Source organism: Eptatretus burgeri, chromosome 6, assembly GCF_056783735.1.
Source record: "Eptatretus burgeri isolate ZD-2024b chromosome 6, Ebu_testis_v1, whole genome shotgun sequence".
NCBI lineage: Eukaryota > Metazoa > Chordata > Myxini > Myxiniformes > Myxinidae > Eptatretus > Eptatretus burgeri.
The window spans coordinates 46961564-46987379 of NC_140966.1; the positions used below are offsets into that span (position 1 = coordinate 46961564).

The 25816-nt window shown below is 34.9% G+C and overlaps 1 protein-coding gene and 1 long non-coding RNA gene across 3 annotated transcripts in view; one reads left to right on the top strand and one right to left on the bottom strand.

The window, feature by feature from the left end:
- Nucleotides 1-25816, bottom strand: part of LOC147024696 (uncharacterized) — a 127941-nt gene that overhangs the window by 56712 nt on the left and 45413 nt on the right. The gene's annotated exons all lie outside the window — the stretch shown is intronic.
- Nucleotides 1853-2733, top strand: LOC147024697 (uncharacterized). Its single transcript, XR_015059160.1, has 3 exons — nucleotides 1853-1982; nucleotides 2267-2324; nucleotides 2614-2733. It is a non-coding gene; the product is annotated as an uncharacterized LOC147024697 (long non-coding RNA).

Genomic DNA, 25816 nt, shown 5'->3' on the forward strand with positions numbered 1-25816 from the left:
ACAGTTCACCTAATGTGTCTGTTCCCCACTGTTTTGTCCCTTCCACTCCCACCCCTCTTGTCTCATGCCTCCTTGCTGTGAGTTGTGTGTTAGCTCTCATACGAGCCTCGACCAAGGTATACAAAAAAAAAAAAAAACTAGATCATGATATAAACCTCCCACCAAACTTTTATCAGGATCGGATCAAAACCCACGGAGCTATGCTCGGGACAGACAGACAGACAGACAGACAGACAGACAGACAGACAACAATAACGAATACAGTGGTCACTTATTTTTTTCATGAAAATATTTTTTCGTGAACCAAAAGATGAAAATGTAAACATGTTTACCCTCGCCAAAGGATTCGGAGAGGGTATTGCATTTGGGTCCATTTGTTTGTCTGTCTGTTTCTCCGCACAGAACTTTCATGTTTTTCTCCGCAACTGCTTGTCGGATTGAGACAAAATTTTCAACATTGCTGCGACTACTCATGTAGAATGTTTTAATGATAATTATGATGCCATATGTCACATGGTATGGCAGCCATATTGGAGAAATCGCAAAAACTTTGGACCTCTGTATCTCTGAAACCTCACAATGGAAAAATTTGAAACATGGCACAGAGCAAGTACTCCTCATGGGGAATGAGTGTGATTTTTTTTATGATGCCATAAGTGCCCTCATTATGATGTCATAATTGCATATGTAGAACACCACATCAGTAGGTAAAGAATACTGGTTCTGGCTCACTTTTCCCCATGTAAATGAATGGGGGATTTTCAGCCATGAAATTTTTCTTTTTTTTTTTCCCCTAAAAAATAAATCCCCTTTTTAGCCCAAGGTATATTTATTTGTCTCCCCTTTTAACCTAGGGGCTCTCTATTCAAATAACCCATTCAACAAGATAAAGATTTGTTAAAGGTGATTCTAAAGAAATATCTGAAACGTCTAAGCCCCGGGACACTCTCTATTCAAATAACCCATACAACAAGATAAAGATTTGTTAAAGGTGATTCTAAAGAAATATCTGAAACGTCTAAGCCTCGGGGCACTCTTTATCAAATAACCAATGCATATTGTTTAGCTCACTCATTGAACCTATAAACATTTGTTCATTCTCAAATTCCTTCAATAGTTTAATTTTCTTTGCACAATAATCCCCATCTAAAATATTGAAAAACAAAACATTTGAATCTTTATATTTTTTAAGATACCCCTTTTGTGCCATTACGAAATGATAAACTTCTCTTAATGATCTCATCTGGCCACCGCCCGAGTTGCAAATCATTTTTGTACATAAACCACGCCATAAAAAAAGTTTTGTTTCAAATGTTTTCAGTTCATGCCGTGAAAATGAGGAAGTGTTTTTTTTGACACGGTCGTGCTGTGTGAATGAGGAAGTGGTTTTGGACTGTCATGCTCTGAAAAAATAGGAACTATTCTGTGAGACAAGGTCTCGTGTTTATATTTTATCTCAGAACACGAACTGAAAACATTTGAATCAAAACCATTTTTTATGGCGTGGTTTATGTACAAAAATGATTTGCAACTCGGGCGGTGGCCAGATGAGATCATTAAGAGAAGCTTGTCATTTCCTGTGGCCACGCCCAATGATTAAGCAATCTCCTCATCGTTGCTTTATAAGTGATTCGCCAGACAAAGTTTCTGCCAGACGGGATTTTCATTTTTACAACTGAGACATGGACGATCTTTCTTCCGATGAAGACAACAGCTCACTACAGAGTTGGTGAGTTTGTGTATGGTTTTCTCTTTGAACGATGAAGCAAATGATTATTAATTAAATCATGATAATTCTGATATATATATTTTTTCCCTGACAGGTCATTGGGAGAAATTGAGTTTACATATCACGACGTGGTGCATGACATTAATACTCTTATTGAAGAGATCAATGATTTTAGAAGAGAATTGAAAGACATTTACAATGAGTGGTATGAAGTCTTATCACGTCCTCTCATCTCGAAGGAATTAAACCAATGGTGAGACACGTGTGTGTGTGTCTCTCTCTCTCTGTGTCTGTCTTTCTACCTACCTCTCTCTGCTCTTATTGAAGAGGTCAATGATTTATAATGACTGGTCTCTGATCTCGAATGAATTAAACCAATGGTGAGACACGTGTGTGTGTGTGTCTATGTGTGTGTGTATGTGTGTGTGTGTGTGCGTGTGTGTGTGTGTGTGTGTGTGTGTGTTGCTTTCCCTGTCTGTTTGTATCTCTCTCTGTCTGTCTCTTCATCTATACCCTTGACTTATTATTTTTTTTCAGCACTATCGCACAACATCAGCTGTTGAAGCAATCTTGTACAACACATGATTTTCTGGAGGTAAATATTTCTGAATTATTATTAATATCACTCGTACAACAAATGATTTTCTGGAGGTAAATATTTCTGAATTATTATTAATATCACTCTCTCTTTAGAATGTCGCCTTATGTTGGTTGCATCATTAGTTTGGACGTGGTTTTGTCAGTACACTGGAATTCATTTTATTGACCTTGAAAGGATGACAGGCTCCTGGTGTGTTAATTCAGTGGTCAACGAGGCTTACTCATATTACCATGTAATTATCTTTATAAAACCTAATTATTATCCACTTTTTGTTTCAAAACAGAATATGGTGTCTGAGTTTCGAAATCACAAGACATCTGAAGAAGATTGCTGGGAAAGATTATACATTCTCGCAAATGAATATTTAATATTTTCAATATTAATAAATTATATTTGTTTTGTTTACAATTACTTGATTCTAAATTAAAAGAAGAGAACCAAGACATGAACGAGAGGGAGGGGTGGGGGGGGTAGGTGCGCTCCCCAATGACCCATCACCCCTCATCCCATCCCTCCCCTCCCCATGTGTGTGTGGGGAAGGGGGTGGGATGAGGGAGGTGGTGGGTCAAAGATGGGGGCGCACAGGGGGGATGAGGGGGTGGGGCTTGTGTGGGCGGGGCTTGTGTGGGCGGGGCTTCGGTGGGGCTTGTGTGGGAGGGGCTTGTGTGGGTGGGGCTTGTGTGGGCGGGGCTTCGGTGGGGCTTGTGTGGGTGGGGCTTGTGTGGGAGGGGTTTATGTGGGTGGAGCTTGTGTGGGAGGGGTTTATGTGGACAGGGTTTATGTGTGTGGACTTTTTGTGTGGAGCTTGTGTAGGCAGGGCTTATGTGGGAGGGGTTTATGTGGGCAGGGTTTATGTGGGCAGGGGTTTATGTGGGTGGAGCTTGTGTGGGAGGGGTGAATGTGGATGAGGCTTATGTGGATGAGGTTTGTGTGGATAAATGGATGGGTGGAGAGATGGGGGGATGGGTGGATGAGTGGAGCTTGTGTGGATGGGTGGATAATTTTTTAATTAAATAAACATGTTGTGTGTGTGGGGAACTAATTAACTAATCACTAATTATGTGAATATGATGAATATGGGTAGAGCTTGTGTGGGGGTTTGTGTGTGTGGAGCTTGTGTGGAGTTTTTGTGTGGAGCTTGTGTGGAGCTTGTGTGGGGTTTGTGTGGGGTTTGTGTGGGCGGGGCGCCGGTGGGAGGGGCGTGTGTGGGAGGGGCGTGTGTGGGCGGAGTCAAAAAGGGGCGAAGTCAAAAAATTTCAATTTATTGGAGCTTGTGGGGGTTTGTGTGTGGTGGGGTTTGTGTGGGGTTTGTGTGGGCGGGGCTTGTGTGGGCGGGGCTTGTGTGGGTGGAGTCAAAAAGGGGCGGAGTCAAAAAATTTCAATTTATCTTTGTCTTTTGTAATTCCTGTGAATAAAATGAACCTAAAATCTCTTCCCCTTCCAAATCATATATCTTATAAGTCCAAGGAACCGTATCTATTACATCAACAATTTAAAAAAAAAACTCGTTGGTCCATCTTTTCATATAACCTTTTTCAAAATGAGATTTCCACCTATATATTCTTACGATATCACCAACTTTGAACTTAGGTTTTCTGGCATTAATCTCTTTTTCATATTTTAATTTTGTAAATGTTTCTGATGGTTTCATATTTGTTGCCGTGTGAATCGTGTCATTATACTTATCCACAATACCCTGAATAAAAGATGACCATTGTTGTGAACCGAGTTGTGTGAATTTTTTATATAGTCTCTCTTTTAAGGTACGATTAAAACGTTCAACAACAACTGCCTTCCCTTCATTAAAGGTACTGTATAATGTAATACTGTTATTTTTTAGAAAATTCATAAATGTCTTGTTATAAAACTCTCTACCCTCATCAGTCCACAATTTTTTAGGTTTTCTCTTACTTTTATTAAATATCTGTTGAAAAGCTAACATAAGAGTATTACCTGTTTTGTTTTTTAAAGGGACAACCCACCCATATCTACTCCTCAAATCAATAACGGTTAAAGCATACTTGTACCCCTTATCATTATTGAGTTCAATCAAATCAGCAGACCAGATATAATCAACTTGCTCAGAATAAACTTTCCTTCTCTGAAACTTTGTGAATATTGGTTTATGTAATTCATCAGCTAATTGCTCTTCAGTCTTAATGGAATCATTAGAGCCTATAAGTTTTTTGAATTTCCAAGTCCAAGTTTCAATTTAGCACTGATCATCTTCTTCACAATGAACCGATCAACTTTTTCTCTCAAGGTTGGATTTTGTATCAGAGATAAATCATACAACATTTCTCTATCGGCTTCATGCTTTTCTTCCAACGTTGTGGTATTCCCATAATCAATGCACACTTCATCAACTCTATCGATAGGCTTACTCCAGGATTTAGGATTGTCTGCCTCATCTAATCTTTTATCCAAGTTTGTGCCTGGACCACAGAAAGAATACCCTGGAAGATGTAATTCCCCTGGTATTCCAGTAGTTGTAAATTTACTTCCTGATAAAAACTTTTGTATATCTCCTCCGAGTTTGTGTTTGGAGATAAATTGATTTTTTTTTTGAACCACACACCGAACATATACCTTTTTGTATAACCCTGTTATTTTTACTTTTAATATATGAAATATTTTTAGTATTAGTTTTCTTTTTACATTTGAGACAATAACTCATTTATTTATGAGAAAAATTCCTGCAGAGTGCAAAAACCTTTTTAGTTTCCAACATGCACATTTGAATCTTAATTTTTAAAACATAAAGAATCCTTAGAAATGCCTTCACTCTCTCCTCCATTTATTTAAGAAAAAAAAAAATGAAAAACTTGAATTAAAATACATATCTTCTCGATGATAGCCTTGTCGAAAGTATTGTAAATAGACTTGTCAATTCTTTGTTTTCCTCCTCGGCGGGTTGAGTTATTTTCTGTAATACCCCTATTCTTTTTTGAATCTCACTGGTTTCTATATTTTGATATTTATTTATTCTCTCTCTTTCCTCCTTCTCTCTCTTCTCCTTTTCCTCCTTCTCCCTCTCCTCCCTCTCTCTCTTCTCCTTTTCCTCCTTCTCCCTCTCCTCCCTCTCTCTCTTCTCTCTTTCCTCCTCTTCCCTCTCTTCTTCAACTCCTTCCTCATCCCTTACTATCCTTGAATCGCTTACACCCCATAGAATATTATACATATATTCATCAGGATTTCTTGTTATTCCTGTATCCAAAATAATTTTTTTTACAACAGGAAACCAATAAAATTTATTTTGAGTTTCTAAAAGAGCCTTACGTTTTCTTAACTTTATAATTTTTTCATTATTTAACATTCTAATTAAATCCAGTGTTGGTTTATCAACATCAGCATAACGCCAATCTTTTATTGAAAATACCTCATTCTTATGTTGTAGAACATATTTATTAAAATACCGAATACCGTTTTCTTGAAGGTATGCTTGGACACAGAAATGATAATTTTCTTGAAGCCTTCTTGCCGTCATTTATGTATTAGAAATATATGTTAGAATAATATTATGACACGAAACACCTACCCATAGTTAAATCATTTTGTATTTCCTAACTTATTATGTATTATCCTGTTTTTTTTCTGTTTTCATGATATAAACTAGGGCAAAACGATTATTATATTTACCCTTGTTAAATTATTTTATTTGTTGTTCACTAATCGTGCTTCCACAAAACTCATTCTCGATACCAAGTGGATAATATTCTTCCTTACGAGACTGATTTAATTGTTCCAGGTCTTCGAGGTTAATTTTAAATGACCAATTATACCCTAAATCATTCATATCATACCCCCATTGTTCTATTCTCATACAAACGATACGCCCTTCTTTATAAAAATTTATTTTAATTCGAACTGTGAATTCTGTATGACCTGGAGATAATATCAACACTTCTGTATCTTTGGAATACACAGCCGTTTTATTTAAGTATATATATTGTGATAAATCACTTAATGTCACAAAGTCATTCGCTTCAGTTGGGGTTGGATAATTTTTTAATTTATAAGCATTTTTCATGTTAATATTTTTGGTTATATTATATTTATGTCGTTCAGCCTGTGCCTTTGTGTAATAATTTGATAAATCAATATCCAGTTCTTGAGATACACCAAAGATAGAACCATCTTTACCAACATAAGTCATTTATATTAGATTAAAAATAATATCATAAAATTTTTTATTTTTGTTGAGTTGAAATAACACATATAGACATAATTGACCACAACACTTGGAATTTAATTCTTGGACTTGAAATGTTTGATAAACACCATTCTGTAAGAATTTTATGACTTCAACAGGTGGTGGAAGCCCAAAACTATCAAAATAATATTTGTCTTGACTATTAAAAATACAAACCCAATGAGAACCGTTCCCATTATTATCTTCTAAGTTCATAATAATATTCTTTGTATGTTTCGGCACATTTGTTAATTCATCTCTCATACAAATAACCACATTATGAATTTTTAATTTCTTACAATATTTGACAAGTTGTAAATTTGATGTTGTATTCTTTCCAAATTCTTTCAACCACTCATCAATGCTCATTTATTTATTAGAAAGATATAATCCATTACCTCTTTTCATTAATTTTACACCTGCTTGTGCTATAGAAGAAAGCATATCTCCAACTAACAATCTCACTTTATCAGGCAGACCTTCAAGTTTTTCAGCAAAATCTACAATTACACCACTTCCACTAATTTGTTTCTCCAACTCTTTGTTATGTCTTTCCAATTATTTTTGAGCCTGGAGTTGAGCCTTCCTTTCGTTGGCAGTTTTCACCGCTGTTGAAATACCACCCGTCAATGCTCCAACCGCACTTAAACCAGCAAATAAAGGAATTAGAAATGGGAGAAATCCTCCACTCGTCTCTCTTATTGAATATTTTTTCAACATTGGTTTTGTCATTTTAATTTTAAGTGAGCCAGTGTCATTCAAGATTTTAACCTGTTCTCTTGTGAGAAAAACATCAATTCTTACTGCTCCTTTTCTCTGAATTGTATTAACGTTAATCGTACAAGGCTTTTGATTTTGAACACAAGATGATAGTTTATGAAGATTGATTTGATTAACATATACCCCAGTTGGTACTTTGCCACTCATTTATTTAACAAAAAATAATGTGAGACTAATCATCACACCATTATCTGTATTAATCTGCAATTCTGTTTCTTCCAAAAGCAAACAATATGTATCAACTTCATCACTCTCTCCTCTTTCAATGTATAGGGAAGTATCCACTCGATTAGACTTTATAGTTTCCTTTTGAGCGCTCAGGTCAAACGCATAGATTGTATACAAACTTTTAAATGCTGTCATATCCAAAATAGGTTCTTTATTTCCATTACTTTCACACACCTTTTGGTAAGACTTGTATGCTTCAGCAAAATCATTTTTTCCCAATTAATTTCCAATCTATCTCGTGGGTAAAATGTTCCATCTAGAGAAACGCGAAGTTGTTTCACCTTAGCATTATCACTCAATGCATTATTCTTATCAGTCGCAGTATCACCATCTGGCTTTTTAAAAATGATCCACAGATATCGTGGCTTTCCTTCCAGAACACCCAAATTCCACGTGTAAGTAGTTTGATTGAGTTTAACGTGTTGACATCTTCTTTTGAGGTATGATACACTGAGTGGTTTCTTTGAGTTAAGTCTTCGATTCAACATCTCTTCTGTTTTAAGATTAGGAGTATATTCACTGATATACCAACTCATTTCCTCAATTACAAATTTATTCTGATCACCAAAAGCATTACCAACACCAAAAAGCAATCTATTTTCATTATCATTCCTTTGTAGTTGAAATCTAATTTTAAGACCATACAGAACTTTATCATGATCACAAAATCCAAATATACCTTTAAGAGGAACTGCCACAGTAAAACTATTTTCTGCTTTTGTATCATCATTATACATTCCTTTCCTTTGAGTATATCCAGGGTCTGTGTTTGTTCCCGTTGACATATCAGGAATAAAACCTTCGACAGACCCCTTTCCCATTCTATCACTGAATGTATAGAGTGTAAATTTTATCATTTCAGATACAGCAGAGACATAATCAACCGCTTCAACTTCTTGTGTTCCAATATACAAACGCACACTATCAAACATTTTCCAGAAGAAATCATTTACAAGTGTAGCGTTTGTGTTATTCCCAGCTTTAGTGAATTTAAATTTACACAACAAGAAACTTTCAGATAGATTCAAATAGGTTTGTTGATTATTTATTTCAAAACTTTTTGTACCATTCGTATTCCAGTCTGTTCCAGTTATTGCATTTACCTTGAAGTAATCTTCTTTTTTAGTGGAGTTTGAGATAATAATAGTGTCATCCAAATCATAGATACTATCAATTGCTTCCATACTTGTATTTATTTAGGAAAAAAAAGATGTTAAAACTTTTGAAACCCTGATCCAAGTATTTGAATTATTTTCTGTCGTTCTTGGGGGGACAACTGAGTTTTGCCTTTCTTAATTTCTTTATTGCTTGTAATTTATGAGATTCCTTCTGAGCATCTTTTATACTCTTTACAGCACCTGCTACATTTCCCACAGCAGAAGCAGTTGACCAATTAGATCTTTATGTTTAAGAATAGTTGAACCAATACCCATGAGAGTATCAATCATCCCATCTCCTCTAAATTGATGCCCAACACCCCTTTGTCTCTTAGGTTTATAGTATGCTCTACCAAGATACATACCTTCACCCTTGTAGTATGGGGAAAGGAACATCCCATCCCCTGTAATTATTTTATATTTTCCCAACTCGTGTTTCCTCACAATAACCATCGTATTTATTTATTGGAAAACTTCACGTAGGTGAATTCTGATGGATATAACTTCCCCATCAAAAGAAATCATACGATTATCTTGGTCGGTTATCCTAAAATTTACTCTGTGTATGGTTTTTCCTGACACAGGGAGATAAACCAAATTTTTAGGTTCCATATTGAATTTATAACCAATTGGGGTTGAGTATGCGCTGAATGAAAATATTGTATTTGTTTTTTTCCCATCATTATAAGCACCATCAATCAAATCACAGTGAATTAACACTGAATTTATTCCTGAGGATATTTGAATGACTATCACTGTAAAACGTCCCATTAGTTTCAATCTTTTTTGAGGAGAAACCCAATAACTCTCTAAATGAATTATCAATTGTGAAATCAACCTTGTAGTTATTTTTAACTTTAATCGTTGATTTTGAAGTATGTTTTTGAATGTTTATAACAATATTTTTTGGTTCATCACCCTGTTCTTTCATAAGACGAGCAATTTTGGAAGATATTTGAGAAATCTCATATGCTCCGGGTGAGACTGTTATCGTTTTGTATCCACTTCCTGGATTATAACTAAACTTGTCATTTGTCTCGGTTATATTAAATAAGGTATTATAAGTTTCCATGGACAATAAAGATGCCTCATATTCTTTTGTTGATCAAGTTGTAGTGGGTATGGGAATGAAGATGTGTGGTCGCTTGTTGTGAAATTGAAACTAAGGATTGTGCTTCTCATCTTATTTAATATGAGATAAAATGTCTTTATATTGATATTTATTAATTATTTTCATGTTCATCAACTGCTCTAAAATGGCTGATGCTTCATTAAAACAATTGTTATTTCCAGCCTTCTTACTGCCGAACAACAATAACAGTCTATTAAATAATTGCGGTGGGTCATTTGGAAGAAAACTAACACCTGAACCAAGGATACTTAAAGCCTGAATAATGTGTTTCTCCTTCTCATTCTTCCTACTTTTACCAGAAAGAATAACCTTATAATTTAGAGTGTTCAGCAGATCAATATATACTCTATCATCATTATTTTCCATATCCAATGGTTTATCAATATACTTTGATTCATCCCTCACAGTTGAACCTTGTCTTCCATCTTTTGTGAGAAGAAACATTAATCTCGGAGTTGGTTTAACAGGGGGTTGAGCAGAACCCAAGAACCTTAATTCATCATTAAATATCAATACCTTTTCTTGAACAAGATGAAATATTGCTGATTGTTCTGTTGGAATGAGTCCTGCTTTGGTTTTTGAATCCGCTGAATATTCATTGTTTTGAACAGCATTCACAATATAATCAGGGGTTGATTAATCTCTTCCAGTTGTTGAAATAATTCTTCATCATGATATTCTAATTCTCCAATATGCTCTAATTCTTCCTCCGTCATTTGACTGAAATCTTTTAACATTTGAAGTTTTTTAGGAGTATATTCTACTGTGGGAACTGTGGAAACATCTTTCATTTTTTCTTGGGAAGTTTTTAAAAGTGGTTTAAAAAATTTCTCTTGTTTTCTTTCAAATGCTTCTTCGCCCGTTAGTTTCTGTCTGCGTTTCTTCTTTATGTCTTCCTGCTGTTTTACAACTTTTGAAACCAACTCTTGATGTTCCCTAAATCTTCTTGCTCTTTCTTTCGCATCCATTTATTTATTGAAAAATATCATTTAATATCCCATCTTGCTTCACAACAATATATTTATATTTTTCAGTCGTGTGTTTCATGTAATCCCCAAATTCCTTTTTACTCCATAAAGTAGAACAATTGTCTCTCCAAAAATTGTTTATATCTATTGAATTTAACTTGAATAAAATAAAAGTATTAGCATTGTTTCTGATGGAACGACGAGGAAGCTGAAAGTACGATTGACTAAGATAAATACAATTACAAGAAGAATGTCTCCCTCTTGTGTAGTAGCTGTCCATTACCGTTTGGTTTCTCTCATTAACACAATCATCAAAGATAACGAGGTTCTTTTTGGATTTATCCAAATCTTGGGGAGACGGTATATCATCCGTATTATCACTCAGAATACAAGTTATTGGTTTTGATTTCTTTTTACATCTCTGTGTATCACAAAATAGTTGTATTATATCTTCAATGTTAAAATCATTTAGGTTTTTTTGAAGTTTAAATAAACCGATTGTATCTTCTTTTTGAAGACCAGCATTAAAACCTTGTGAGAGTAGTTGATACTCTGGTTGAAAACTCGACTTTGTGAAAATTATTAAATTATCATAATCTAAAAAGTTAGGAGTGAGGAGCATCTTTAAAAGTAAGCAGGTTTTTCCACATACACTTGAACCAACTATGAGGCATCTTAATGAATTTGGGAGATTTTTATGGTTGTCAAATTTTATCTTATTTTCCCAAATGGGTAAAAAATCATTCATTTATATATTTGGAAAACAGGTTATTTAATTTATTATTGGCTTTTTTCGAAATTCTATATTTTATCCTAAGTTCAGGTTTAATTTCAAGATAATCCATTATTTTATTTATGCAATATCTTGTGTTGATATCTCCCTGAAAATCACATCCATGAATAATATATAACAACAATCCTTTGAACATTTCTCTAATACGTTCAGTTTCTTCCCTTGTAAGGAAAGGTGTGTTATCACCCTCGTACTTTACATTCATTTCTCTAATCAATCTTGTAAAGTAATTCATTTTTGGTGTAAATCTAAAAGAATTATTTTCCTTTTTATATTTTTGATTATCATTAATTAGAAGATAATCACAGAATATACATTGTTTATAGGCTTTTGACTCTGTGTTTAATCCCCGTCTTTCACACGCAGGACAATTCTCAAATTTGTCATATGGAGAATCATGGAATTCAAGAGGCTCAAAATTGAGTAAACTATTCATATTTATAAAGTAAAACTTTACTTAAACTGAAATTCATCCTCGATATCATCTTCGATACTTTCAGAATCATCTATACTTTCATAACTATCATTTGAACACCAACTCTCGGTGCCATAACTATCGTTTGAATGCAAACTCTCGGTATCATAATCACTCTCATAATCTTCAAAATCTTCAGTTGAATATTGACTCATTTAATTAGTAGAAAAAAACATTACCATCGATATCGATATACATTTTTCATTAACAGATTCAACTGCTACATTTTTTATATTAAAGGTAATTTTAAAATGATCCTTAACTACAATTGAACAAAATGTCATTTCACCTGATATATTAACATCCTTTATTTCACCAGGATTTATATCTTTAGGGTTGTTGAAAAAAATACAAATTTCTCCTTGCATATTACAGATGGTCTTATCTTTTCTTTCTAAAGCTTCATCCATAAGGTTTTTATTTTTTGATACCTTTTCTTGTTTCATTGCTTTTTCTAGTTTTGAATATATTGCCAGAAGGAGAGGAGAAACTTTTGTTAGAGATACCTTAATTGATGTTCTTCCAGGTATACTAAAAGACCTTCCACTGAAGTAAATTGAAGAACTCATCATATCCACCATAATTGTTTTTATCCAATAGTTGTTATATTTATCTTTGTTCAATTTTACATCCTTGACATATTTCTCAGTATCTTTAACAAATGAAGAGATTGATTGAAACTTGTCTTTTGTGTCTTGAAACATTGTATTTATTAAGTGAAAAAGTTGGAGGATAAAATGGTTTTAAGCACAGATTCACCTGTAAAATAAACTAAATTTTCATCAAGACAATTTTAGTTTAAGCACAGATTCACCTGTAAAATATATGAAATTTTCATCAAGAAAATTTTACTTTAAGCACAGATTCACCTGTAAAATAAATGAAATTTTCATCAAGAAAACTTTAGTTTAAGCACAGATTCACCTGTAAAATAAACAAAATTTTCATCAGGAAATTTTAGTTTAAGCAAAGTTTTATTATATAAATATGGTGAATACAACGTACTGCGATGTTTGTAATCACGAATATAAACATTATAGAAAACACCTCCGAACCAACAAACACACATTTAATCTATTTCATAAAATATCTCCTCTTGAGTTGGAAAGAAAACATTGTGATATCTGCTCAAAGGATGTTTTGAATAGTAGTTATAATAGACATCTTCAATCACAAAAACACAAGAAAAATGAGTTTAAAGTAAAGGGAGACTATTATATTGAAAACACTGATGGGGCATTTAAAGGGCATATAAAAATAAGGATTTTTCAATTTGGAGAACCCGGTCCATCATCAATAGTTGAATCAATTGAAATAGTGAAACCTGATGTTGAAAAATTTATTAAAAAGACATTAAAAGAAATGAAAATTTTAAAGTTTTATATGGGAGTGAAAATGAATATGAAAAGACAAGATGAAGAACAAACTCCTTATATGAGAACAGATCTTCATTTTATAACATCATTTCAAGATTTTTTGAATAGTGGGGTTTATGAAGAACTATCAAGACAAGAGTAGGATGTTGATAATACAGTGGTAGGAAGTGGATTCAATATTAAAAAAATCATCTTTTTAGATATACACATTCTAAAATCAAACCCTCTTAAAGCTTCTTCTTATATTGAATTACCAAAAGAAATAAAACGAAAGAAGGCAGTTGTTAATATTAAGAATAATGATAATAAAATGTTTTCTCTGGTCTGTTCTTGCTCACTTACATCCCCCAAAATGTAATTCAGAAAGAGTAAAACAATATATGAAATATGAGAATACCTTGGACATTAAAGATTTTAATTTCCCAATGCCACTAACAGATATTCCTAAATTTGAGAAAAAGAATAATCTTTCTATTAATGTATATGGATTAACGGATACAAACAAAGTTCAAATATTAAAAATTTCAAACAACTATAAAAATGAAGAAACACACATTGATCTTTTATATTTTAGTGTTGGAAAGAATTCACATTACACATACATCAATAATTTATCAAGATTAATCTCTTCTCAGGTATTCAGAACAGCAAACAAAATATATCCTTGTAAGCGATGTCTTAATTCATTTATTCAATTCAAAATAATTCAAAAGAACGATTAGAACAACATTCAAAATATTGTAGTAATCATAAATCAGCTGTAATTACAATGCCTAAACCTGGTGAAAAGATTTCTTTTGAAGATTATAATAAATCTATCATGCACCCATTTGTGATATACGCTGATTTTGAATGTATCCTTAAAAAGATAAATACTGCTTCTCCTAATCCAAAATAACCATGTACAAATAAATATCAAAAACATATTCCTTGTGGTTTCTGTTATTATATCAAATCATCTGTTGGAGAAAAGTATAATAAACTTGAACAGTATAGTGGAAAAAATGCTTCACAAGAGTTTGTAAAATGATTAGAAAAGGATTGTATAAGACTAACTAAATTAATGAAAGAAACAAATGAACCGATGAAATTAACCATAGAAGAAAAATTAGAATTTAGAAAGAACAATATCTGTCATATTTGTGAGGAGGAAATTGAGGAGTCTAAAGTTAGGGATCATTGTCATCTTACTGGTAAATATAGAGGTCCCGCTCATTCCTGTTGTAATCTTAATTATAAATTACCTTCTTTTATTCCAGTCTTTCTTCACAACAGCGCCAACTATGATACACATCTATTCATAAATGAACTTTAAAAAACACCAGGGAATATTTCTGCCATAACAAACACAAGTCAAAAGTATATTTCATTTACAAAAATGATATTCACAAAACCTATAACTCGTATTCGGTTTCTTGATTCTTACAAGTTTATGGGAACACCACTAGCCAACCTCGCATCAAATCTAAGCTCCACGGGCTCTTTTCCAAATCTTAATTCATTCTTTCCAAAAGAGGAAATTCTAACTAAAGAGGAAATTCAGATTAAAGAGAGAATTCAAAGTAAAGAGGAAATTCTAATTAATGAGGAAATGAATGAAGAAATTCTTACTGAAGATGAAATTCTAATTATACAGAAAATTCGAACAAAGAATGAAATTCTAACTAAAGAGGAAATTCTGATTATAGATGAAATTCTGATTAAAGAGGGAATTCTAACTAGAGAGGAAATTGAAACAAGGAATGAAATTCAAAGTAAAGAGAAAATTCTTACAAGTAAGGGAATTTATCCTTATGGTTATATGGATTCATTTATGAGATTTAAAGAAACACAACTTCCTTCAAAAGAAAGTTTCTATAACCTTTATGAAGAAGAGATAAGTGATAAGGAATATAAACACGCACAAGAAATTTGGAAAATATTTAAGATAAAGAACCTTGGAGAATATCATGATTTGTATCTAAAAACAGATGTTTTATTGTTAGCTGATGTGTTTGAAGCTTTTAGATCACTCTGCCATAATAAAAATTGTTATGGATTAGATCCTGCCCACTATTTCACAGCTCCTGGTTTAGCTTGGAGTGCAATGTTGAAAATGACAAAACAAGATATAGATTTAGTCAGCGATGTTGATATGCTTTTGATGATTGAGAAGTCCAAGAGAGGTGGAATATCACAAGTATGTTCAAAAAGATATGCTAAAGCAAATAATAAATATCTTCCAAATTATGATAGTGAAAAAGATAGTAATTATTTGATGTATTTTGATGCTAATAATTTGTATGGATGGGCAATGTCTCAATCTCTGCCTTATGGTAAATTAGAGTGGGTGGAAGAAAAGGATTATGAAAAGGCTTTGATGAATATTGTTAATTCTTCTCAAGAGGAATTGAATGACAAAGAAGAAGGTAATTATTTTGAAGTTGATTTGAAGTACCCGAGTGATCTTCATAATAAGCATAAAGACCTTCCTTTTGCATGTGAGAAAGAAACCCCAAAGAAAGAATGGTTCAGTGATTATCATAAAAGTTTTAATATTAAAGGCAAATCAACAGAAAAGTTATTAACAACATTCTATGATAAAGAGGGATATGTTTTGCATCAAAGGAACTTGAGACAATATTTATCTGCTGGGTTGAGAGTAGCTAAAATTCATAGAGTTTTAAAATTTAAACAAAGTCCTTGGATGAAAAAGTATATTAAATTCAATACAGATATGAGAACAAATACAAAAGTAAAATTTGAAGGGGAATTCTATAAATTGATGAATAATGCTGTCTTTGGAAAGACAATGGAGAATGTTAGAAACAGGCAAAACATTAGATTTGCAACATCTTGGAAAGAAGCTTCTAGATTGATAAATAAACCAAGTTTTGAGAGAGAAGAGGTTTTTTCAGAGAACTTTTCTGCTATTCATATGAAAAAGGAAAGTATTGTCATGGATAAACCAATTTATATTGGAACAGCAGTTCTTGATTTATCAAAGATATTGATGTATGATTATTTGTATAATGATTTAAAGAAAGAGTATGGTGAAAATGTTTCATTGTTGTATATGGACACTGATAGTTTTATTCTAGATATAAAAACTGACGATGTTTATAAAGATATGAAGAAAAACATTGGAGTATATGATACAAGTAATTTTAGTAAGAAGAGTGAGTTATTTTCAAAAAAGAATGAAAAGGTTATTGGCAAGTTTAAGGATGAGTTGGGTGGAAAAGTCATGAGTGAGTTTATTTGATTGAGAGCAAAGGCATATGCTTATAAGTATGGTGATCAGATTGATAAAAGGTTAAAGGGAATAAAGAAATATGTAATAAAGAAATCAATAACTTTTAGAAATTATTATAATTGTTTGATGAATAAGAAAGAAGAATATAGGAAAATGAATACAATAAGAAGTTATAAACATAAGATATATAGTGAAGAAGTAAATAAAAAGGCATTAGGAGCCTTTGATGATAAGGGATTTATTTTAGATAATGGAATAGATTGTGTTCCATATGGATATTGTATGATAGAGTGTATAAAATAGATTGTGTTCCATATGGGTATTGTATGATAGAGTGAATAGAATAGATTGTGTTCCATATGGACACAAGTTTTAACGATGGGAAGATGGGTTAGGGTTTTTAAGGGCTACACTTGCGTTTTTCACAATATATAAATGGTCGAACCAAGTATTAGTCAAACTAAAGAGTGGAGAAAATCTCAGTTTTGGTATATAAATGGAAAACATAATGAATGTGAAAAATATCAAATAAGTCTTATTGAAAAAATATCTAAAACAAAGGTAAATAAAACAAATATGCGAATCAATTTAAAAACCAATAAGTTAGAGGATGTAAAGAAAATAATAAATATGTTTGAATGGACTGAAAAATTTGATGGTTATCAATTGAACAATGGAAAAATAATTTACTACAATATCAAAATGATATGCAACTCAGGAGGTGGCCAGATGAGATCATTAAGAGAAGTTTATCATTTTGTAATGGCACAAAAGGGGTATCTTAAAAAATATAAAGATTCAAATGTTTTGTTTTTCAATATTTTAGATGGGGATTATTGTGCAAAGAAAATTAAACTATTGAAGGAATTTGAGAATGAACAAATGTTTATAGGTTCAATGAGTGAGCTAAACAATATGCATTGGTTATTTGATAAAGAGTGCCCCGAGGCTTAGACGTTTCAGATATTTCTTTAGAATCACCTTTAACAAATCTTTATCTTGTTGTATGGGTTATTTGAATAGAGAGTGTCCCGGGGCTTAGACGTTTCAGATATTTCTTTAGAATCACCTTTAACAAATCTTTATCTTGTTGTATGGGTTATTTGAATAGAGAGTGTCCCGGGGCTTCGACGTTTCAGATATTTCTTTAGAATCACCTTTAACAAATCTTTATCTTGTTGTATGGGTTATTTGAATAGAGAGCCCCTAGGTTAAAAGGGGAGACAAATAAATATACCTTGGGCTAAAAAGGGGATTTATTTTTTAGGGGAAAAAAAAAAGAAAAATTTCATGGCTGAAAAATCCCCATTCATTTACATGGGGAAAAGTGAGCCAGAACCAGTATTCTTTACCTACTCACATCCAACCAGTATGAAAATTGAGGGTCATCTAGGGATAAAATAGTCCACAGAAAAAAACATTTTCATGACGTCATCAGTCACGTGATTCAGCAGCCATTTTGTTTAAACAAGAAATAAATAAATAATAAATAAACCTTCAAAAATCTCTGAAATGGCTGAAAAGATCAAGGCAAAACTTTACACATATGACCACCTATCCATTTGAAACAAAAGTGTCACACACATATGACATCATGGGTTACATGGTTTGGCCTCCATATTGGATTTATCAGAAAAACTATAAAAATATAGCACTCAAAAGAAGTCCTGACGAGGGTTTGCAATCTCTGATTGCTCTTTTTCTTGTTGTACTTTGCGATTGCCATTAAGGGGTGGTTTACGTATCGATATGCCTGGTGTTGGCTTAATGGTTAGGGTAGTGGGCTTGGGATCCTAGGGTCCTGAGTTCAAATCCCGCTCAGCTGTTGAATTAACACCAGGTGGGGTTGACTCTGCCTGTCATCCTTCCGAGGTCGGCAAAATGAGTGCCAGCATGCTGGTATACTGTGTCGGAGTGGCGACCCGTCCAGGATTGTTCCCAATAGCCAAGGAGACTGCTTCGGTGGCACCAACGCTCTGCACAGAGTATGGTCCTAATGGATGGATGGACGTATCGATAATTCTAGCAGTGTGTGTGTGTGTGTGTGTGTGTGTGTGTGGCCGCTGTTTCTCGACAACCACTGGTCCGATCTAATTGAAACTTGCCAGATATATTGCTGGGGACCTGAGGATGTGCCTTTTCAAGGTTTGATATTAATCGGACAAGTGCCTCCCAAGTTATGGCCATTTATTTACCAACCAATGACAAGACACGTTGCGTGGGCGTGGCTGATGGGGGAAGGGAACCTCAGCCGCGGTCCCCATTTCAGGTTACAACGTCGGGCTTCCGGAAAGTGATGACTTCATGTATTCTAATAATTTCTCGATTTCTTATGCGCATTTATAAACACAATGCCCCAAGTTATGATCGTTTTCATACTAGATGGTGTATAAATTTTGGTAACATCAGAGTGAGCTGGTGTGCTCCAAACCAGGAAGTAATTTTTTTTTCTCTCTCTTCTCTTCTCTTTTTGTTTTTCCTTGCGACGACATTGCGAAAAGGCAAAATACGTTGGTGCTCATTGAATAATTGGCCATTAAAACTAAATTGCGAATAATCGTAACTGCGATATGCGAACTTCCGGGCCACGCACGGACGGGCACGCGAGAGCGAAGAAACGGCCTGTGTGGTTGTTGTTTCTTGCTCATGGTTTGAATATTTATTTATTTTTACGGGCACGTACTAGTACTGCAAATTCATTTATATGTCACCCAAAATAAATTCAGCAGCAAGTTGTAATCAGCTAAAGTGCAATTCAAATCCATACTTATGTATGGATTGTTTGTGGGAAGTGGGAGAGTGGAGCGAGGGAATAAAATAAATACTATAATAATAATAACAACAACAACAATAATAATAAAAACAATAATAATCCAGTAGCCTGCACAAGTATTCACCCCCCCTCCAAAGTTTTCACATATGGCACCTGAGTTTATTTCATGATGCTTTCAAATCAAACGTAATATAGAGAACTTCACAAACTACGCCAAAATGATAAAACTAAAAAAAATGCAGATAAAATGTGAATATGTTAGATTAACTGAGAAAATCATATGATACTCAGTTGCATAGGTATTCAACCGCTTTGCCTAATTAACCCTAAATCACTTCAGGAGCAGATTATTTGTTTGAAAGGTTACAAAATAAGTGTAATAGGTTTCACCTGTATGCAATCAGTGGTTTAACTTAAAAATTAAGCTCCTCAAATTATCTAAGGAGTTTTTTTTTAGTTGGAATTGGAATCTAAGTTGGAATTTTTTTCTTGCCCATTATTCCAATTTGTTGGCACTGGCAATCCTGATTACAATGAGACCATCTCATACTCGCTTAGCGCTTGTACAAGAAATCGCTCATTCCATCGAAACTTTCCTTCTTCTTCTTTTGTCATTGCTTTGCGGTTGTGCTTGCACCAAAGACAAAAGTCCTGATAGAGGGTAGATTAGCATTGTTCTGTGATGTAATATGAATTTACGTTATCCTATACATTTTGTGGAATTCTGCACTTTGTTATCTTCATACCAAGTCAAAGTCTTATAGTAGTGTGTCATTGTGTCAACTTGTCAAGCTTATATATATCTGCAAAGGTATGTATATATATATATATATATATATATATATATATATATATATATATATATATATATATATATATATATATATATATATATATACCTTCCTTTTTATAGGATTTTCATTTTACCATTTTTAATGAATAATGATAGCAATTTTTTCAGACCAACTGAACAATCAAGGTTGACGAGTGCGCATGCAATGCATGTCCTTCTCCGACATGATTAATCTAAAAGGGTGAAAATGGAAGAGGTTTGAGAGTGGAGCAAGCAAAATAAAAATATACCCATCAGAGATGGGGAATCCCCCGCTATTGAAAATTAATTGAAATCAGATAAGCGTTTTTCCATTCATTACAAAAAACTTTTTTTTAAGATGGCCGCCCCAGTCGGCCATCTTGGATCCGGCCACGCCCAAAATCAATAGGGTTCTTCTTTTTCAGGTGGTACATGTGTGACCCAAAATTCAAATCGATATGGCGAAAAAAACATTTTTTTCAAGATGGCCACCCCGGTCGGCCATCTTGGATCCGGCCATGCTCAAAATCAATAGGGTTCTTCCTTTTCAGGTGGTACATGTGTGACCCAAATTTCAAATCGATATGGCGAACAGTTTATGAGTTATCGCACTCACAGCTATAAATGTTGACGCCCAGCCAGCCAGATGGACGGACGGACGACTGCCCCAGTCGGCCATCTTGGATCCGGCCACGCCCAAAATCAATAGGGTTCTTCCTTTTCAGGTGGTACATATGTGACCCAAATTTCAAATCGATATGGCGAACAGTTTATGAGTTATCGCACTCACAGCTATAAATGTTGACGCCCAGCCAGCCGGACGGACGGACGACCCGGGTGACAACAATATCCCCCTTCCGCCACGCGGTGGGGGATAATAAAAAACAAGAGAAGATGCTGAAGCATGAAGAACTGCTCAGTAAATGTCCAAAGTTATTTGATTTTGGGTTCAAATGCAATGCAGCACCAGCAGTAGAACAGCAAACAGAGCAGACAAAAGATGCATCTCAACCCAGTGATTTTGATGGCAACATGAAAGAGGCTGAGGCGCTAGAAGTTGAAGTTGCTCTTGCGATACCAATGTCACAAGAGTTGATGATGAGCAGCCTGAGCTTGTCCACCTGAAGAAAGAGGACCTGGGATCCGAGTTTCAAGATGACATTGGTTTGTGGAGTACCTCAAATATAACAGAAGAGGTATGTGACTTTTGGTGTAAACAAGGTCATGTGGAATGCCAGCACCATGATGACAACTTTTCTTCATTAGTAAAACAATACCCTGATCAGAAAAGAAAATTTTCTCATTCATTGATATTCCGAAAACATAACTGGTGAGAATATTAAAAGGGAGTGGCTAATGTATTCTCCCTCAACAGGAAATGTATTTTGTTTTGCTTGCGTTCTTTGACGGTACACATGGATCAAAAACTCAGTTCTCCATTGGTGGATATTCAGACCGGAAACATGCCTCTACACGGATTTCAGAACATGAGAACAGTTCTGGACATAAGACCTGTATGATGACATTGATTTCTTGACGAAATGCACTTGGACAAATCGATTCAATGTTAGAAATCCAATTCACAAAGGAAAAAGAATACTGGGGAAAAGTAATGCAAAGAGTAGTTTCAGCTATCAAGATTATCTCATCTCGTGGATTAGCCTTTCGTGGTGATACAGAAGTATTTCATTCTCAACAGAATGGCAACTACCTTGGGATTCTTGAATTAATTGCTGAGTATGATCCTTTTCTTAGTTCTCATATAGCAAAATATGGTAATCAAGGAAAAGCTTCATATCTATCTTCAACAATATGCGAGGAAGTCATTGAGATTATGGGAAATGAAGTATTGAAAACGATTGTAAAAGAAATCAAGGAAGCTAAATACTTTTCTCTAAGTGTTGATTCAATGCCAGACATATCACACACTGATCAGCCGACTGATTATTCGCTATGTTAGAAAATCAGATCATAAGGTGGTTGAACGTTTTCTTACTTTCATTCCCATTGCAAGTCACACTGGAGAAGCTCTTGCCAACATTGTCTTGGAATTATTTGAACAAATTGGAATTGATGTCACTAATTTAAGAGGACAGTCTTATGACAATGCATCAAACATGTCAGGATGCTACAAAGGGCTTCAGGCACATATTCTCAGCATCAATCATCTTGTCCATTACATTCCATGTGCTGCACACTCACTTAATTTGTTAGGTGTATGTGCTGCGGAAAGCTGCACTGGAGCAGTTTCATTTTTTGGTCTTATACAAAAACTTTAAAATTTCTTTTCTGCTTAAACTCAACGGTGGTCAGTAATGCTTCAGTGCCTTAAGGCTGAAAGTGGAAGTGAATCTACATTGGTACTTAAAAGAGCATCAGATTATAGATGATCTGCAAGGGCCGATGCCACAAAAGCCTTGTCTAAAGCGTACAGGAATCTGAAATTTGGCATGCCAGTCCTAACACATATGCAGTTGAACATGCGTTCAACGCCTTGACGATTGACAGGTTAATTTCGAAATGGGCCATATACTTGATCTCGGTGCACCTAAAATGGGCACATTTTCTATCATATCTGCACACATGTGCAGGAAAAGTAACACATTTAGTGCGTTTTAAGATAAGTGGACCCCTCTATCATGTGCTCGAGTTTCATATAATATATAAAAGTTCGGTGGAAAAGCCAGCGATTTTGGAAAGCCGGTCCCGATGTGTTGGAGTTGGCCACTTGCAGCAGCCTGCCAATTGGTGTTAGGAATGATGGAGGAATCTAAAATTTGGCATGCCAGTCCTAATACATATGACGTTGAACATGTGTTCAATGCCTTGACGATTGGCCGTTTAATTTTAAAATGGGCCATATACAGTCATGCACCACTTAATGACGTTCCGGGCAACGACGGATCGCATATACGACGGATCTGCCAGCTGTGAAAAAAAAATGTAACTGAAAAATTCCTATCGCCGAGTGATGTAGCCTCATATAAAGATAGCACATACAATTATGTACACTGTACAGTGCATAATACCTCATAATGATAAACGACAGTGTGGCCATGTTATAATGCGATCGTTGAGGTCCATAAAATATCATCGCGAAAAAAACAGGATCGTGCTAAATCGGGATTCAAGGAAATCGGCTTTCAAACTGAACCAATGTTTGCACGTTTACCTTCTAGCAAGTAAATTACCTTTGTATTGAAGAATTCCGCGAATAAATCGTTGTTACAATCGACATTAAAACACATTTATTTTTGGTGAAGCTTTTTATGTTGTTAAAACAATCGCACTGTTCCGAAAATATATATCAGAATTGACAGGTGCTCGTTTCTTCATTTGTAAATTATAACATCGATGCAATGATTACGTATTTATAAAATCCAAACGCTAATTATTCACCTTTCTATAATCGATGCGAGAGGTGATTGTAAGCTGCTGCTAAGAACACCGATGGCCGTCATGAACAGCACAAACGAAAAAAAAAAAATGATGTTCGCGCAACGACGACGTCGCTTAACGACGCGTTTCTCAGAACTTAATCCCGTCGTTAAAGGCCCAGTCACACCTTGACGTTTTAGCCAGCAATGGCAACGTATTAAAATGTATGTAAAACGCTGGCTTACGTTGAACTTTTGATGTTTTTTTTTAAAGATTTGGACGTATTCATAACGACTTGGTCTTATGCATAACGTATTAGTAATGGACACAGAACGTTTCGTTGTGTTATAGATAACTTATACCAACGAATGCTGAACCTGTTGTCGGCCTTCACAACCTATGCCCAACGATAGTCTAACTTATGCATAGCGCGCTGCACGCATCGCCGACGATGACGTGGCGTAGGTTATGAAAAGGCTGCCACACAACGATTCAAATCATAACCGCCGCAAAAATGGAAGTATCAACATCGCAGTCACACCTTGGCGATCTTGCCAGCGTATGCCGACCTCTGAAAAATGCGTCTAAAACGCTGGCGCACGTCGAATACGGTATGGTTAAGTTTGGTATGCGTGAGTAGAACGCGAAAATACGCTATCATACGTCGTAGTAAGTGGAGTACGTCTTGTAATTTTGAACATGTTGAAAATTTTACGACGTACTTGCCGTATGACACACGCTCCGCATGCGATGGGAATAAGTTGTACGCACGATATATGATCGTTGACACACATCAACACACATTACTTGTAAGGTGCTCATAAGTCGAAACATGTCAAGGTAATGGTTAGCGTCAGTGTTCCAGACTCCCGGGTTTTTTTTTTCTTCGGTATGAAGGTGTTCAGTGCGGTTATGATTTAAATCGTTGAGCGGCAGCCTATTAATTATATTATATTATAACCGCACTAGAAATCGAAGTGTCAAAATCACCATCATACCGAAGGAAGGAAGAAAAAAAAAAAAAAAAAACAGGGAGTCTGGAACACTGACGCTAACCATTACCTTGATGTGTTTCGACTTATGAGCACCTTACAAGTAATGTGTGTCACCGATCGCGTAACGTGAGTACAACACGTAACTCATAGGTTAGAAATAAGTTTCGGTTACGCTAAACATTACCTCGACGTGTTTCGACTTGTGAGTAACTCACAAGTAACGTGTGTCGACGTATGTCAACGATCGCGTGACGTGCCTACAACTAATGGCCAGCGTTATGCGGAACGTGTGAGTCATACGCTGGCATAAGTCTTAAAATTTCAAGCATGGAAAATTTGAGGACAACCGAAAAGTACAACGTTTAAAGCCAGCGTACAACGACGTATGGCAGTGTTTTTCAGCATGCTCTCAATGTTATCAAAACTTACCCATAACGTATTCGACGTGTACCAGCGTTTTAGACAAATTTTCCAAAAATCGGCATAAGCTGGCTAAAACGTCAAGGTGTGACTGGGCCTTAAGTGGCGCATTACTGTATTTGATCTCGGTGCACCTAAAATGGACACATTTTCTGTCATATCTGCACACATTTGCAGGAAAAGTAACACATTCAATTCGTTTTAAGATGATATGTGGATCCCTCTATCATGTGCTCGAGTTTTATATAATATATAAAAATTCGGTGGAAAAGCCAGCGATTTTGGAAAGCCGGTCCCGATGTGTTGGAGTTGGCCACTTGCAGCAGCCTGCCAATTGGTGTTAGGAATGATGACATCTATTTTCAAGAAGCTTTGAAGTTAATCTCAGAAAATGTAAATCAGAAGGTTGACACACGTTATGAGGCAAAAGCTATACTCAAGCAGCTATCAAAACTGGAAACAATTCTCTTGGCAGACTTCTGGGCTGTCATACTAGAGAGGTTCAATCAAGTCAGCAAATCACTTCAGCATGAAACACTGGACCTTCAATGAGCTATTAAACTTCTTGCATCACTACTGGAGTTTTTGATGTCACTGCAGAATCAGTTTGAAGTGTTTGAAAATAAAGCAAAAACAAAGTAGAAAATACGGAATACCACAACGAACAAAAACGAGAGCATAGGAGAAGAAAACAAATCAATGATGGTAATGCTGAAGATGGTGCTTTGCGAGGAAGCCAGAAGTTTAAGGTGGAAACATATCTACCCATC